This window comes from Tauraco erythrolophus, chromosome 5 (genome assembly GCF_009769465.1).
Source record: "Tauraco erythrolophus isolate bTauEry1 chromosome 5, bTauEry1.pri, whole genome shotgun sequence".
NCBI classification, from domain to species: domain Eukaryota; kingdom Metazoa; phylum Chordata; class Aves; order Musophagiformes; family Musophagidae; genus Tauraco; species Tauraco erythrolophus.
The window spans coordinates 43,167,417-43,186,897 of NC_141469.1; positions in this window are offsets into that span (position 1 = coordinate 43,167,417).

Here is a 19,481-nt window from a genome sequence, read left to right on the forward strand (position 1 = left end):
GATGGTAGAAAGCAGTTTGATCCAACATTTCAGTGTTACATACTCATTAAATAAATAAATTAAAGAATATATTCATACAGTAAATCATCATTTTTCCTTCTTTGACATTTTGGATTTTCTTACTCTGACAAAACCCAAGTGAATACTTGTTTGTCCTGCAGAGTTAAACAAGCTGTAGACGTGAGAGGGATAAGTTATTTTGTTTTTGTGAATCATCACCAAAATTGGCAGCCTCAGTACTGGTCATGGATCTTTTTAATTGGCAAAATACCCCATTTTAATTAGCGTATGCACAGTAACATTAATCCATATGTCTCCTGCTTTCTAGCTTATTTTGGTAGAAGCAGAGTTCTGTTCTTTGTCTCGGTAGCTTCTCTACTCCTAAATGGTTTTATCACTAATGCTGAATCCGTCTAAAATTCTTTGAACATTATTGCTTACTGGCTTGTTATGTATTTCTTCTACAGCATTATTCTACTAGATGTGCTAAAACAGAGGAAGAGATGGCTTGGATGATATCTGTCAATCTTATTACATAAGATTCCATTTTAGATAGCTTTTAAAGCAAGCAACAATAGCATGTGGCAATTTACAGTGATTTTTGAGTTTACCAATCTTTGCTGTAAGATCCTAGGAAGAAAAAAAAGACACATTTTCTACAAGTTAAAAAAAAAACTTGTGCATAATGGAAGTGAAAAGAATCTCATTCTCTTTCATTTTGAAAAGAAGAAAGAGAGGAAGTGAAAGAGAATTTCTGAACATACAGAAACCATAGTTATTGCAATATGTTTAAAAGGGAAACAAAATTAAAGCTATAGAAAATAAAATGAATCCTGTCTTAAGGACAAAATCTAACCAAACATCTTTTCTGGACAAGATACTCATCTTCACTGACTGGAAGAGTAGACTAGATAGTACATGGAGTACTGTGACTGCAGAATGGCACTGCATATCCAGTGCAGTATTCCATAGACTGTTTGTCCCTGGAAAACTGTAAACAGAGTCTATGGCAAAATCAGTTATGTTCCTCATAACTCTTACACTTTATCTTACTCTGGAACAGAAAACGAGGGTAATGAAAGATGGAAATACTGTGCTTTACAGGAGGTATGACTACAGCTCCTCTAGTGAAGAGGAGAATAGCCTTGTATAGTTATTGTAAACAATACAATAAATGTATTTACTTTTTTTTAAAAAAAAGGAATAAAGAAAAAAATCAAATTGTACTAAGGCAGTTGCATTCTTAATATTAAGCTATGCATTCAGATACAGTTAATTCTGAATGTTGAGTTTTGTGTTGGGTATGATTTCCAGGAATAATTTTGTGGCATGAAGGCAATAAAAAAAACACTAGATGAGTTTAACTGGAAAAAATACTGTGTAGCTAGGTAGAAAAGACAAGTACAGCAACAACTATTGTTTCAAAATAGTTGGTTCATCTACATCTGTAATCTAAGGAGAGGGAAGAACCTCCAAAAGTGTGATTCATCTGACTCAGTTTATATTCCAATTTTAGGAAACAATGAATCATATCAAAAGGGACATTTATCAGTTAAGTTAAAAGCAGTCTAGATTACTATCTTTTACTGGCTATCCAAAATTTAGATGGTTAGTCAACATAAATTATACTTAAAAGCTCAGGGAGTCTTCATTTTCCCTTAGCTAACATCGAGTTAGAACTGTCAGTTGTCCAGTGGCGGCAACACAACAAAAGAAATCCTAATATCTTCTACGATACAGGGTTAGTACACAATAAATAAATTCTTTGTTTTAAGAAAAAAATCACTCAACACACTTTTCCTTAGCTCAACTCCTTTGGCATGTACAACAGCCATATCTGAAGTATACCAATATAAAAAATGATAGAAATTTGGCTTCAGTTAAACATAATTCTTACATTTATTCACATATTATTTATAGATACAATATTCACAACTCTCTTTTTTGTTGGTTCTGCTGTTCTTTGCTGCACTTGCATACCTGTGGGCACATTAACAGTAAAGAATTTTCTGTTGCTTGTTAATACTGCCTACTCATGCATTACATACATCTCTGCCTCCCATCATTGAATAAAATGCTTAAGTACACGTGTATAGTATTTAGATTAATTTTTAATAAAACTGAGTTTCTGGTCAGTCGAAGTATATATTCCGTTTAGTTTCCTTCCTTCTTTTTGCTGAATACACAGTAAGGAGTTCAGAAAAAAACGAAGAAATACTGATTGCTTGTGGACTGGAATATTGCAAGAAAGGGAGACAAAAAAAGGCAGTGAAAATCAGCACTCCTAGATTTGATTCTTGTCTCCTTTACAGATATAAGTAGACATTTCTTCTCTTTTTCTTCTTAATAAGAAATATAAGTATTCATCCCATTTCATATTTCTATTTTTCTATTTGCCAGTTGCACCAGGTTTAATATGTTTGGTAACCCTTTATATGTTATGGGTTTCTGTATTTATTTTCCTTTATAGGTTGATCACAATGAACTAGAACAAGATATAAGATGTAACTACTACTATAGATAATCAAAACCAAAATTTACATATTTGGGTTCTTTACTGAGGAAAACCTGCATGTTTTCATCTTTCTTCTTTTTTAAATTTATGATGGAAGAAAACAGCTTTTGAAGGCAAAACCTACCATTTTAATTCCAGAATTTCTCTGAGAAAAAATTAAGAATATTTTCTACCATGTCAGGATGCACTGGGGACCAGCAGCTCCGTGGGGTTAGGGGACCAGGAGCTGTAGGGTCTCCCCATGGGGGCAGCAGGACACAGGCTGGCAGCCAGGGGCTGTCCCACCACCCCAGCCGGAGAGTAAAGAAGGCATTGGAGGCAGCCCCAGCTCTGGGCATTGGCCACCTTCCTGGGGGTGCGGATGGGCTGAAGCTGGCAGGGACCAGATGAGGCGGCCCATGGCTGGGCAGGGCTGTGAGGAGTTGGAGACTGGCACTGCTGTGGTGGTGCTGGGGCAGGGACTGATGGCTCCAGGGGGGCTGAAAGGGAGTGTGGGATCATGGACAGGGACTGATGGCCCCAAGGGAGGTTGAGCAGGAACAGTTAGGCCTGGTAGTACCCTCAAGACCTTGATACACTGCAATGAAACTAAAGACATTAATAAAAATGGAAAATGAACAAACAAACAGGTTTTTCTCTTTCCCTTTTCTAAGTATTAATAATTCATCACTTTACTTACCCAAAAACATGCCAACCATGCTTCCTCATTAGATATAAACAATAGCTCATTTTTAATGACATGAATTTTTAGCATTTTTGTCTAATTTAAGTATAATTTTCCAAGTTTTGAACCTTGAACTTCTATTTATTCATTTCAATAAAGAAAGATATATAGATCTTCATAAAGTGCAGAAGAATAGTTTTATTTGGTATTTTTTGTTTTATTCTAAAATAACCGTATGTAAACATGTCACAGCAAAAACATTGGACAGAAACAACTGAGAGGACTGGTCTCATTTAATTGCTTACTACTACTTAATACCTTTGAGCAGGACAAAAAATGCAATCTGTAGTGCTAGCGTAGTCGTGAATTACCAGATGTAATTATCCACTATAATTAGAAATATCAATTTTTCAGAAATAAATTACCATTTTGTCACAGTCTCTTATCGATTGGATATTTTTCTATAGCAGGATCTAAAGCAACACTGGCACAATGGATATCGGATGATTCAGATGGAGAAAAGAGCAATAGGAAAGTGCCAGTGGTAAATGATGCGAAATGAAGAAAATGAATAGTGTAAATGATATATTCATTGTATTTGTCATGTTCATGAAGTTGCAAATATCTTGGTCCACTAACTAGTGAAATTATCTTGGGTATAACCATCAATCTTTAAAATAGTATGACTGAAAAAGCAGGACATATCTTTAAAATCACTCTTAAAGGGCCTTTTCCTAAAGAATATACTAGAAAATTACTCTTGAGAGAAAACAGAAACAAAAATAAGAATGTAGTGCACATTGGCTTATCTAAATGGCATCAGCATGATCTTGACAGTTTTCCAGCAACAAATGTTTTCACATAAAATGTGAATATATTATCTCTTAAGTAATCCCATGTGGGTTATCTCTCTATTTATAAGAATGTGCCTCACAGGGCAATTTCAGCGAGTTTACTAACAATTGATTTATATTGTTTAAAATATGTTTACAGTTTAGTTTGCCAATTTTTAATGAAGTAGACATTAGCCAGATTATAGTAGTCGAACATCAGATTTATGAAATCTCAAAAGAGGAAATATGCAAAATGTTTATAAAATTTGAAGTGTTCTGAGTGTGTAAAAAATATTCAGCAATACGATGTTTTATTTAAACCATATTTGACATTTTTCCATTGGCAGTAACTGAAATTCCTCAAAAAACAGTCTTCTGCATAATCAAGCACCTAAAACACCGTTGACAAATTTAGCACAGGTCAACTCATATCAGAAAAAGTATCTGACTGATGTGAGGAAGCCCAGGGAAACTGACCCGGCCTTAGCCGCCCCTTTCTATGTTCCTCAGATTTCTATGAAAATTTTTCTTTTTTGGTGTGAAATAAAAGATCTCATACTCTAATATATCATAGAATCATAGAATGGTTAGGGTTGGAAGGGACCTCAAAGATCGTCTAGTTCCAACCCCCCTGCCATGGGCAGGGAAATCCTCCACTACACCAGGTTGCCCAAAGCCTCATCCAACCTGGCCTTGAACACCTCCAGGGATGGGGCATCCACAGCTTCTCTGGGGAACTGTGGCATACATTTTAGCTTTTACTTGCCACACAATTTTGATGTTTAAGCCAAAAACTGAGATTTCTTTGCTCAGTTGGGAAGGAAAAACTGTAAAAACTTTTGCAGCTAGAACAAAACCCAATTCAATTTTTAGCAAAAGGATTAGTCAAAAATATTAATAACTTACAGCTCAACGTTACTACTGAGGCTAAAGAAACAAAAAGCATGAGTTTACTAAGTACTGTCTTCCAGAAGTGTAACAAAGAATAATGTGGGCTGTGTGCTTTGATTACAAGTTCTTTTAAGAATATGACAAAGACCTCAAGTTAATTTATGTTAGTTACTAATCAGAAATTATTGTTTTCAGTTAGATTTACAGTTATACTAGTCTAGATTGAAATCAAGCCTGAACTTCCAGGCCATCAGCAAAATAGTCTCCACCACTACCTATTTATCTGAGAACAAAAGAAGAGACAATGTGTAAGGAATATCTGGGAACAATCACATACTTACAAATTACAATGTTAATAGAAATTATAGCAGAAGATAGTGGCAGAAATGTGGCTTTGAAATAGTTTAATATATTAAAATCATATACGTAGCTTAAACAGTATTTAAATTGTCTAAGACCCATACAGTTTGGTATAGGATTTTTATTATATCCATTAGCTATGCACAATTAAGCAGTTATACCCTCTGTCTTGTCTGTGTGGAGACTGTAAATGAAGACTAGAGATGTCTAATTCTTCATGACCACAAATTTATGCTGTAAATTTTTCTTGGCTTCTTGTGGGAGAAGGGAATGAGTCTTTATGTAATTAACTAATAGTTTGAATAATTAATATGACATTAGAAAGGCATTACTCCTTTTCATATATAGCACAAGGCTGGAAGGATCTCTTCTTTGTGTGTGCAAAAAATAAAAAAGAGAGAGAAACATAAACTTATAGTTTTGCTGGAGAAAGAGAAGGTTCATTATAAGACAAAAAGAAAGTATAGTTTTCAGTGGATTGGATGTTTTCAAGGCATATCCAATTTCCATTCAGACATGTTGTATAAATCTGCATGTCACAGCCCTTAACAGCAGAGCTTCATGCTTGTCATGGCAAACTTGAGTCCTCATTCCATTTTTAATTAATTTTTTAGAAAGTAGCATTCACGGGAATATCTAGGCACTACATTCTTAATACTATCAAAAGAAAGTGCTACAGTCGTAAGAAAACACCATTAGTTTTACTTAAGAAATGTGACATTATTTAATATGTTTGATAAACATGTCCAGAAGGAAGTCTAAAGTCAGCTGAATTTGAAAGCCGCTAACCGTTGATCCCCATGAACAAAAGTACAAACATGGAAAAGTGTGATTTAGATTTCTGTAGCAAGGATTGTGAATACGCTTGGGTTCTCAGCTTGAAAAAGGGTAAGGGACTTTTACTGGGATTGCAATTCCTTTTGTTGCAAGAACTGTTTCATCATGGACCAAATGAGTTTTTTCTTTCATGTTAGTGATGTTGGGTGCTTATCACAATGCTTTTTCATTCCTGTCACTGGGTGTTTTTCAGATGAACTTGCTAGCACAGCAGAGCACAAGAGCATTGAAATGTGTCCTGCTGTATAATCATAGCAACAGAGAGTGTAAAAAAAATTACATTCAGAATCGATACAGAAGCTGAATTTCTAATTGTTCTGTCTGTTGGTATAGTCATGATCATGTGATAAGTGTATATATACACGAATGCTTTGAAGATTTACCTTCATGTCCACAATGGAAATAAGAAGCTTTTTCCAGTGTTTTCCTTTGGAATTATGTTCCTTGTCTACTACCTCTTAACTGCAAAAAAAGTAGCCTCCTAAGATACACTATTAACATAGCCTGAATGGGATTATTTAGAAAGAAGGAATAATACAAGAAATAAATTATTACTTAAATTTAATTAATTAATTAGTTAATTATGACCCTTGGAATGGACATGTTACTGGAATTCAATCCAATTCTGTACTTGTCCCCACTTCTCAGGAATTTCACTTCATTGAAACTATGGGATTTGGCTCTCTATGAATTTTTGTTTGAAGATAGAGATAAAAGCGTAAATCTTGAACTTTAATACTGATTATGTTAAGCAGTTATTTGTTTTCACTGAGATCAGAATTGTATTCTCACTATAGGTAATATTACTGGGGAGAAACAATGGTTGATCAGGACTTAGTAACATTGCACATGTACTTACACCAATGATTGAATGAAAAGGGTTTTTTTAAACCGTATTCTTTGTCTTATTAAATAGAAGAAAAAAAAAACCAGAAGATTCTTGGTCATTTTCTAGTAAATTTTAAATTTTTTCAACAGTTATAACTACAGTTATATATATGGTTTTCAATACAACATGAGAGCATGTAGAACACTATCATAAGCGATCCTTCTGAGATAAAAGAAATCTAAATACAGAACAAATATCTGATTACCCCAGACTAACGGTAAAATTCTGTATTTGAGTTCATCTCACATAACATTATATACCTCTGTCACTGACTTCTAACACAGGATTAGTTATCCTAAATTCCTTTGAAGTTAATGGAGGGGAGAAGGAACTCATAGTTTGAGTATCTTCCTGTGTATGTTTACTTTTTTTCCACTGACACTTAATGGATCTCCACTCAGAAAACACGTCTGCATTTATTTAGATCAGTCTCAGCAATAAGAACTTCAGTGTGGTCAAGATGCTGACATGCCAAGATAATAATTACATTGCTGTAACATACCTAAAATATAACTCCTTCTTGCAATGTAAACAACCTTAGCAGGTGATAGACATTGAATCATTCCAAAGCAGTTGTGTAAGTTGAGTAACTTGAATTTTGAAAAAAAAAGATAAAACATGCTCTCAACATATTTCTTCATTATGTGTAAATCAGGTCACAGTGTTAATTTTAGCAGTGGCATAAAAATACTATGAAAAATGTAATTCTACTTCTTTGAGTTTCACTTCCTCTACTTTAAAATTATCTGCTTGCTTGTCCATTTGTTAGTTGTGCTTATATCCCCTTGGCTCCCTTTGGCTAGTAAGTATTAGATCAAGCAGAGGTCAATGTAAGGCAATGGTCCACAACTGAGATGCAGAGGGCACTGATAGAGATAAGCTTGATAGTTCACATCATACAGATAGCCCTGAACATAATCCATTTGACAGACCATGAGCAGAAAGAATACATATCCAATTTTTTATAGTGACATTTCCCAGTGTCCATTACTGTTACAAAAACAGATTCCTATAAGACTTTCTTTTTCTAATTACGAGAGTATTATCGTTAATTTTGGGGAAACACTTTTGAACTTATAAGTTCTAAGACAAGGCCACAGGACTGAGTGACAACAACAGAGAAGCTGCTCTCTCCTGTTGAAAAGTTTGAGCTTTCAAAAATTCGATTTTTAGTCCTGCTCTACATATTACAGAATGTATTTTACTCAGGAAGGACCAAAAGCCAGGGGATTTGTATACCTTATTATTTCAGCCATCTCAAAGTCATTTTGAGAGGTCGTATATGTTATCATGGCCCACTGAAATCTTAACTATTTCAGATGTCAATTGCTTAGATTTTGTCTGCAAGCAATACCCCATTTTGTAATCAATGTCGATGACATTAACTGACTGATTAGTTAGAAATACAAATTCATTTTCATTGGAATTATTCTCAATTGAGTTTCATGGAAATGGAATAGAAAATATGAACCTATATGACCTGCTTGCCTACTCATTAACCCCAAATTAAATTTAAACCACAAAAGCATAAAATTAAATTGTTATATTGAATTTTTCTTATTTTATAACAGGTGAGTGGAATTATTTGAATTCTGTTTAGGTTTTATTATATTTATTCTAAATTTGAGACAATAATAAAATCATAGAATCATTTGGTTTGAAAGGGACCTTTAAAGATCACCTGGTTAGATCCAACCTGCAGGGAAGAGGGACATGTCCCACTAGATCAGGTTGCTCAAAGCCCTGTCCAGCCTGACCTTGAACACTTCCAGGGATGAAGTATCCACAACTTCTCTGGGCAACCTGTTCTGGTCTCTCACCACTGTCATTGTAAAGAATTTCTTCCTTATATCAAATCTAAAGCTACCCTCTTTTACTTCAAAACCAATATTCATTGTCCTATTCCCACAGGTTCTGGTAAAAAGTTTCTCTCCATCTTTTTTAAAAGCTCCCTTCAAGAATTAAAACTCACAATACAGTCTCCCTGGAACCTTCTCTTCTCCAGGCTGAACCCCAGCTCTCTCAGGCTTTCTTCATAGAAGAGGTGTTCCAGATTTCTGATCATTTTTGTAGTCTTCATCTGATCAGTTTATACACTCTTGACTGTATCCACTCTTTGCTATGCACCACCTTGCCTTCACTGTCTTATGGTCATGACATGATTGCACATACATATATACCAAAATCATGCAATATCCTACCACAAATTATTATGTTTAAATGAATGAAGAGGTTTGTTCATATTAAGAAATGTTTAAGAGAGGGACAGATCTCACATGCACTGGAGGAAGCATTAACAGATACAACAGATTTATTCTTGGGAAAGATCAGTTCAATTGTTTTTAAAATAAACGTATAATAATCTCTTGAGTGCTGAGTGCTATCACCAACTGAAATTTAAAAAAAAAAAAAGTCATAAAAGTAGCTAATAAATAATTTGTCAGACAAAATACCCTCCAAGATTGCAAAATCAAGTCCAAATATGCCCTTCCCAAAAGATCTGATATTACTTCAAAAAGGCAAGTCACAGTATCTTCAAGTAGCCAGAGATATTTTTAGCTTGAGAACAAAGTCTGTGTAGACAAGCATGGCTCTGTCAAACAGCAGCTTTTTATTTCAGCCTGATCAGTACTACACTGTCAGAGAATGATCTTGGAGTATAACACAGTTGAGCCATTTATAAATAGTAATATTTTTTACAAAGCTGCTTATTTTATGTTTTCATACTTGTGAATATCATGGCAATAGTTGCAGGAAAAAGCAGACTAACCAAAGAACTAATTGATCTTGTTCACTATCCCTTTAAAGAATATTAATAAGTCAGTAAGTGTTTTCTTTCTGAAATTTTGAAAAATATGTCATTTATGTATTTCTGGGTTTATCCACATAATAAATCTTTTTTAGCAGTCAAGAAATGTGCTCCTTTCTGCCAGCTGGTGTCACAAACAGTATCATCTCATTGGAAAAATACTATAAACTATGAAGCCCTTAGTAAAAGGAAACAAAGTAATAATTAAAAATATTGTCTTCTTTTTTAAAATTTATTACCTTCTTTTCCATGTTTACCTAAACATGAAAGCTATTGTTATGTTACTAATGAACAAGATGTTCTGCATGTATTTTCAAACGAGATTAGCAGAGGCCAAAAGATCTCAGTTTAACCTAAAATCAGTAATTGCTTTAAGAATAGATTTAATGCCATGAAAAATACCCAAACCAAACCAAATCAATGTGCTAAAACAAGTGGACTGAAAACTGCAAAGAAATTCAGGCAAAATCGTAAACGAACTAATCATAAAGGATAATAAAAGTATACATCTGCTGTACCGTTTTGTGAATGGCGACTACATAAAATGTCTAGGAGACCTGAGAAATGCTATGTAGTGGATGTGGACTATGCTAATAAGTTTTTGAAGCAGAAGATAAGAGACAATACGAAGCAAATACCATACGAAAGTTATGAAACTTCATATTAGGAAATGTGAGAAGTGACAACTGGAAAGAGGGCACTAAATACATATGCTATACTGACTAAGTAAAATATTCTTCTTTAAAGGAGAAGAAGTATTCTGATCAGATATTGAACTTACAGTACCAACAGTCAGGAAACGGTCTGAATTGTCCATTGAGCTTTCTTGGGAAATACAAACAATATACCTCTGCAGAAAGAAAGTTTCAAATAGACTTTGCTCTCAGTTTTAGTTACAATGAAACATAGTCATGTGTGTTTCTTCATTTGGGAAAGGATCTTAGGAGTTACTGGACACAAGCTTCCTATTCTGTAACAAGCAGGGAAGGACTCCTTCCTTATCCTACCACTCATTTGATAGAAAAGTCTCCCTGCAGTTTCTCTAGCTGCAGCTCAGGTCCCCGAATTTAGCATTAACATATTTATGAAATGAAGTGTAGTGGACATATGTAACACAGAAATACTAGAATGAAAAAACTAGTGGCTTTAACAGAAGATTTTACAAAGAGAATACAGAAATTGGAAATGAATGCTCAAAGTGAGCAGAGTTCAGTTAAGCCTCTGCAAACTTTGGACAGAACCCTGAGGGAAGATTTATCATACCAATACAAAAGAAGTATGGCTTACTATGTCTTTTAATTTATGTTCACCTTTAAGAACTGGTAATGGGTTAGCCCTGGCTAACAGCCAAACTCCCACCAAACCGCTCACTCACTCTCTCCTCAGCAGGATGAGGGAGGAAATAAGAACAGGAACAAGAAAGTTTGCAGGCCAAGATAAAGACAGAGACATCACTTAGTATTATCACAAGCAAGACAACTTCAGCTTGTGGAAGATCAACTTAATTTATTGTCAATTAAAATAAAAACATAGTTACTAATTCAGGTAGCAGAAAATAGAAAGACAAACATTAAGACAACACCTTTCTTCTCCTCCTTTCCCAGGCTCCACATCTCCTCCACTCTTAGCTCCTTCACCCTCCCCTGAGCAGCGCAGGGGAGATGGGGTGCAGGGGCGGTGCGGTCGGTGCCTTGTGGTTTCTCCCTGCCACTCCTTCCTCTCACACTTTTCCCTGCTCTGGTGCGGAATTTCCCCAGGCTGCAGGGGAAAATCCAGTCCTCCATGGGTCTCCATCTCTGCTACTTCTCAGTCTTTTTGTTCCCTCCTCTCTATAACAGTTTCTACCCTTTCTTAAATACATTTTTCCAGAAGTGCCACACCCGTGACAGACAGGCTCGTCTGTGTCCTACAGTGAGTCCTTTAAAGCTGGCTGGAACCAGCAAAGGGCAGCCACTGTCCTCCTCTCCCAGAGACCACCCCTGCAGCCCCCTCCTACATCCAGTACAGAATTAAATGGAACTTCAAAAATATAATTGAAATGGTAAATATCAGTGTCAAAATTCTGTCATGCCGTGATAAAGAATGAAAAAATATTTTGGAAGAGTGAAATATCAAGTCCCAGTGTCTGAACTTTTAATTATATTTCCCAGACTGTTTGCTGTTGCATTATTACATATTAATACGTCATCTATGTAGACCTCGGATGTTGTCTGTTTAGGCATGGTTTGTAGCCATTGAAAGGGCAGTAAGAAGGTCCTTACAAAATAACCCATTCTTTAAGCCAGGTAAGTTGAATGAGACCATTGTTATGGGCTGCCAAATCTTATTAGCTCTGTTTCCAGTGCTGAGCAGAACGGAGTTTAAGTTAAAAAAAAAAAAAAAAGCCGAACAGTTGAGCTGTGGTAATAATGGTTTAAATGCAGCTGATATTTACAGAAAAAATATATGTTTAGAAATGAATGAGAAGATTTCAAGCGGACCACAGAGAAGCTTATAAATGATTTTGTGTATTCGAGTTTGCAAGTAGTTTATAACAGTACCTAAAACTTCATTTGCTAAATTTGTAAAAATAAATTTTTTAAATTTATAAATAAATCATAGAACACAGAATCATTGAAGTTGAAAGCAACCTCTTGAGGTCATCTAGTCCAACCCCACTGCTCAAGCAGGGTTACCTAGAACAGGTTGCCCAGGATCATGTTCATTTGTGTTTTGAACATTTCTGTGGATGAAGCCTCCACAGCCTCTCTAGATTGGATGCAGTGTTTCATCACCTTCACAATAAAAAAAAAAAAATAAAAAATTATTTTCATGTGTTCAGATAGAATCACATGTGTTTTAATTTGTGCCTATTGCCTCTTGTCCTGGGTACTACTGAGAAGAGTCAGACTCAGGTACTTATACAAATTGAGAAGATTCCCTCTGACCTTACAGGGCTTGTCTCCAGGGTAAAGACACCCAGCTCTCTCAGCCTCTTGACACATGAAAGAAATTCCACTCTCTGTCTCTGTATCATTTTTGTGTCCATGCATTGGATGGCTCCATATCTTTCTTGCTCTGAGAAGCCCAGAAACAGACACAGTACTCTGGATGTGAACCGCCTTAATGTTATCTTGATAAAAGTATTCTGTATTTTGTATTAATTTCTTTTTATCAAAGTATTAATGAATTTTCATATCTTTATTTTTACTGCTAAACCAAAAGTGAAAATTGAGTGTACATTTTCTATTTTACACTTACAATACGTAGGTGGTTGAGACAACTATTTTTAAAAAGTATATGATTGAATATTCAGAGTAGAACAAATCAATTTTTACATTTTATAATCCTCACATAAGTTTCTAGCATAGTCAAATTGGAATTAGAATGAAAATTCTTCAAGAATTTATCTGGCAAATTTGTATAGTATTATAGCTATTGATTCAGGAAAAAAAAGGAGGAAGCTGAAAGCAATTGTAAATAGTATGCTATTTTTCCATTAAATTTTGACACACTGCTCACAATAAATCAGTGAATAAGTCTGAGAATGTGCTTCATATAGACACACTATACCATCCTACAATATTTGGAATTCATGTGATGGCTTTTATAATACGAAATATTTTACTACGCTTTCTTCTTCAAAGTAAAGATGGATGATTTATGAACTACTTATGAAGTTTATGACAAAAATATTTGTTCCTCAAGTGTGATACACAGCCCACTGCAGTTGGTATGGTGGCTTGAGGTTTGTTTCTACTTCAAAAGTAAATCTACAAGAAATCAAGTCTTCCCATTAATGCTCTGCAACACTAATAAAGTCATTGAGCTAGACTATGTTTAATTGACATTTAAATAACTAGTGGCTTCTTGGGTTCTGTACTTTATGCTCATTGTAAGCAACAATCTATTCTAGATTTAACAGAAGTTGTTTGAGACTCTTACAGGAATGTCTGGAATGTTAATTATCTTGCTCTACAAATCATAGAATCATGGAATCATAGAATGGTTAGGGTTGGAAGGGACCTTAAAGATCATCTAGTTCCAACCCCCCTGCCATGGGCGGGGAAACCCTCCACTACACCAGGTTGCCCAAAGCCTGTATGCCATAGTGAACCTGTATTGCTGCTATATGATTTTTTTTCTTCTTGGAAAATTTAGAACACTTAACTGAGGATATTTACACTGTATTCATTTTTGCTGCCTCTGTAAAGATGGATTTTCTGTTACATTTTCTAATAGTAATTCACTGGGAATTTATCATATACTGAAGACTTGTTCAATTTTTGACACCTCAGTATCTTAGACAACCTTATACTACTATACATTAAGCAAATTAAAAGGCTTCTTTGCCTAACCAGTCGTGGTGGACAACACCTACAAAGCTCTGGCACTTCATATCCCTTTCAAATATTATATTGTAGACCACAATTCACAAAAGTTTGACTTGACAGACAATAATAGGCACTGAGCTGACGGGCAAGGAAAATAAGTCCCTATTATACAAATATAGTGCTCTAATGAGCTGCATAGTCTGCATGCTTACTTCCCAATTCTCAAAAATCGTGAACTAGACAACAGTAGTCTTTGCACAGATAGCTAGGCTTTATGTTGGCTGAAACCAAATGTACTTCAAACTGTTCAAAGATATCTAACTTCTAAAATGGTTCCGTGAGACTAGATTTATCAGCTAACCATGATTAATTTAGACAATAGCAATCAAGGTGTGTGATTGCTCAGAAGTGTGCACCCTATTAAAAAATTGCTTTATATTCCCAATGTGGTATTTCTTGCAGGCCACCACTGGCTATTGAACCATGAAATTCTTTTATATACTACTTGGAGTCACACAAATTTAAAAATGCAAAAAACTTCAACATGGAATGGTACTTCACTATAGAAGACTCTTCATCCAGAAAATACTTAGGCATCTGTATTAGTCATATTCTAAAATAAAATTTCTAAACAAGTAGCAATGTAGTTTGTTAGTATTTTGATAACTGTATTAATGTACCTCTGTAGAACATCAAGCCATGGCAGATGACAAGACAGGTTAAAAATTTGGTAGATCTTCCACAGAATCACAGACTTGTTGAGGTTGGAAAGCAACTCTGGAGGTTATCTGGCCCAACCCCAGGGCAGGTTGCCCAGGACCGTGTTCAGAAGGCCTTTGAATATTTCCAAGGATGGAGATTCCTCAGCCTCTCTGGGCAAACTTTTCCAGTGCTGAGTAACCGTCACCATAATAAAGTGTTTCCTTATGTTCAGATGAAACCTCCTGTGCTTCAGTTTGTGCCCAATGCCTCTTGTCTTGTCAGTGGACATCACTAAGAAAAGCCTGGATCCATCTTCTTTACATCCTCCCTTCAGATTTTTGTACACAATTATAAGATCCCCCAGTACCTTCTCTTCTGCAGGCTAAACAGTCTCAACCTTCTCAGCCTCTCTTCATACGAAAGAAGTGCCAGTCCCTTAATCATCTTTATGGCCCTTTGTTGGGCCCTCCAGTAACTCCATATCTCTCCTGTACAGTATGTTCATGTATCTCTTTTACTGGGAAGAATCGTACTGAACACCCCTGGTCAGGAATAAGCAGCATGACTTCACCAAGGGGAAGTCATGCTCGACCAACTTGATAAACTTGTATAACAAAGTGACTGGACTGGTAGATGAAGGGAGAGCAGTGGATATTGTCTACCTGGACTTCTGAAAGGCCTTTGACACTGTGTCCCGTAACTTCTTCATAGAGAATCTGTTGATGTATGGTCTGGATGAGCAGACAGTGAGGTGGATTCAAAACTAACTGAATAGACAGGCCCAGAGGCTGGTGATCAGTGGCAGAAAGTCTAGTTGGAGGCCAGTGTCTAGTGGTGCACTCCAGGAATCAATACCAGATTCGATGCTGCTCAACATTTTCATTAATGATCTGGATGATGGGGTAGACTGTGCTTTCAGCAACTTTGCAGGCAACACCAAACCAGGAGGAGTGGCTGATAGAAGCCACTTGACAGGCTGGAGAACTGGGGCGACAGGATCCTTATGAAGTTCAAGAAGGGGAAGTGCAAAGTCCTGCATGTGGGGAAAAACAACTTGATACACTGATATATGTTGCGGTACACTCATCTGGAAAGCAGCTTTGCAGAAAAGAACCTGGGGCTCCTGGTAGAAAACAGGTTGAACATGAACCAGCAATGCTCCCTTGCTGCAAAGAAGGCAAATGGTATCCTGGGCTGCGTTAGGCAGAGCAATGCCAGCAGGACAAGTGAGATAATTCTCTTTATTCAGCACTGCTGAGGCCATTCCTGGAGTACTGTGTTGGGTTTTGATCTCTTCAGTATAAAACAGATGTGGACATACTGAAGAGGATCTAATGAAGGGCCATAAAGATGATCAAGGGATTGGAGCATCTCTCCTGTGAGGAAAGGTTTACAGAGCTGGGACTGTTTAGCTTAGAGAAGAGAAGACTCAGGGGGCATCTAATCAATGTACATAAATACTTAAGGAAGGGTGCAAAGAAGACGGTGCTGTACTCTTTTCAGTGGTGCCTAGATGACAGGATCAGAGGCAATGAGCAAAAACTTACATATAGGAGTTTTGGTCAGAACACAAGGAAACACTTTTTATTGTGAGGTGACTGAGCACTGCCACAGGTTGCTCAGAGAGTCTGTGGAGCTATTCAAAACCTATCTAGACATTGTCCTGGGCAACCTGCTCTAGATAGCCGTGCTTGAGTAGGGATGGTTAATCAGGATGACCTCCAGAAGTCCTTCCAACCTCAATCATAGAATCGTAGAATGGTTTGGGTTGGAAGGGACCTCAGAGATCATCTAGATCCAATCCCCCTACCATGGACAGAAACACCTTCTGCTAGATCAGGTTGCCCAAAGCATCATCCAACCTGGCCTTGAACACTTCCAGGGATGGGGCATCCACAAATTCTCTGGGCAACCTGTTCCAGTGCCTCACCACATTCAATGTAAAAAAATTCAATCATTCTGTGATTCTGTGACACAGTGCTCCACATGGAGCCTTAGCAGTGTTGTGTAAAAAGGAAGAATCACCTCCCTTGACCTGCTGGCAATACTTTACCTAATGCAGTCCAGGATTGCATTAGCCTTCTTTACTGCAAGGACATCCCTAAGTCCTTTTCTGCAAATCTGTTTTCTAACAGATCAGCCCTCAGCATAAAATGATACTTGGGATTATTCCTTCTTCAATGCAGGACGTTGTGCTTCCCTTTGTTGACTTTTCATGAGGTCACTTAGTGAATTCATGCTGACGACTCCCAAACACCTTCTTGTCCCTCATGTATCTGGAAATGATTTCCATGATTAGTTGCTCCATCACCTTTTCGAGCATTGAGGTGAGGATGACCAGCCTGGATCCTCCCTCTCTCCCTTTTTAAAGATATTTACCATTGTTGATTCAGAGATGCTTAGCTCTGGAGCTTTAGGAAGAACCAAAAGCTGTTTTCTTGGGAACACAAAGAGTTAATATCTTTATATGAGATACCACATGCAGTAAAAGCTAGTCAGGGTTTATTTATTGTCTGGAAGTGATATTGATTATTTTTTTCGCTGACACTCTATCTCCTGCAGGAGAAGGAAATGCCTTCATTGAAACTGTTGTCAACATGTTAAAATAAGTCCTGTTAAACTAATTTTCTAATTGTTACCCTTTTTTAGTATTGCTAATTATTGTTTCAATTTTGATTACTGCTGAGACAAATATTCTGTTAGCAGAATTCTTAAGAATGTTGTGTTAGAGTATCAAATCTTAACTTTAATGATTTACAAAGGTTGTTACAGAGCTTACTGTTATCAGCAAGTTTGAAGGTATTGCCCTTTCCTCTGACAGTAGTGTTCTGATGGTGCTATCACCATTACCTCTGTCCTGAGAATTGTGACATGTCTGAGGTCTGTCATTGACTTCCCAACAGACAAAGAAATCAATGAAGCAGAGTACATACTCCTAGAGCTACTCCCTTTATACAAACAAAAGACACACTTTGACAAATTCTCACAGTTGAGAATTTTTTCCTGTCTGCAGAAAGATTGTAATGCAAATCAAGCAAAATAAATATTATTTGTCAGGATTATTCCTTGTTTGTCAGAGTACTCACAGGAAAGTTACACATAAGGGACATGACAAGAGTATGAATCCATAAGGATGTGGCTGATTTTGATAAAAGTAATAGTTGTTCTTCTGAATGTAAGAAAATATTTATGTAAATTTTAATTGCAGTTCTAATATATTTCAAGCTGGATAATGTATTAGTTAAACATAATCTGTTTCCTTCATATTCTGTTTTAGTAGTTTAGAAGTCCTTCCAAAGGAAACTGCACGTTTCAGCAAAAGGTTTTGTTCAGAGGCACTGTCAAATAGAAGACATAAAGTACTTTTTGATTAATTCCCAAGGAACTCTAGTTCAGCACCTCTTTCCAGAAATTTTAGCCTATGTATTGCTCTATCATCTTGGCCAAATTTTGCTTTCAAGTGTTTGTCTCAGAGAAGAAAATGAAGTCTCTATTACCTACTGAGTCTATTTTTCATAATATTAGAAATCTTTCTGTACTGTATCTTAAAAACAAACACACTTTAGAGCTCAATATTTTTAATAGCATAATGTGAAAACCAAATAGGTTATATAGTTCGGTGTCACAACATAACCCGATGTCTCCTACTCTAAAAGAAACCTGTTGGATGTCAGAAACGACATGAACTTCCATTGTCTCCTTGTGAATTTATTAATCCATAGATCTGTATTTTAATAAGAATATGAATGTGTATATGTATTCTTGTATATATTTGTTTTAATATATAAACATACAATTTTTGAAGAGACAAGGTTGTTATCCTCAGGTTTTTGCTTTCATCTTACTCTCTTTTTATGCCTCTTCTCCATTATTTAATTCCTCTGCCTTACTGTGGCTGAAAGTCCAGTCTTACTGAAATCAATTGGCTTTTTGCCATTAACTATTGCTATTAACGTGATTGAAAAATGACCTTCACTAAGCTTGAAAGTATCTCCACCTTAAGTCTAGGAGTTCAACAGATATCTCTCATTACACAAACAAATTTAAAGGAAAATTGGAAAGAAAATGTGAACAACACATAGTACATCTCCAATCCAAAACAAACAAAAAAAAACAACAGAAAAGTGAATATTGTTATTTTAACAATATTATTAAATGGAAAAATTTTACTTCTGCTTATATCTCCTCTTTCAGAAAACAAGACAAAGCGTCTTCTACTGTCAGAGAGTGTGAATTTTACTCTGTGTGAAGTAATAATAATAGACAATTTAATGTAAACATACATGCCTAGCCTTTGCTTTTCTGGAGAAAAAGACCTTGAATAAAATAAATGCATTTGTAATGAGTAGGAATCTTTTGATCTGGATGATAGTTTCTTCACTTCAATTCAGATTGCCAGGGTTTTTTGTGTTTTTTCCTAATGTATTACAAATCCTTTATAAGGAAAATTCTTGATTTTGCTTTTTCTTTCTACTTTATCCACAGAAGTGTGTGTTTTAGGACATTTCATAAGATTCAAAACATTTCTTTTTTTAAAATAAAATAAAATAAAATAAAATAAAATAAAATAAAATCAGGTTAACATAAACTAATTAGCAAGAAAATACATGAAACTTATCCAGATTATGTCTTTAACTTGTTTTCCATGGTTTACCTCTCTTTTTTGTG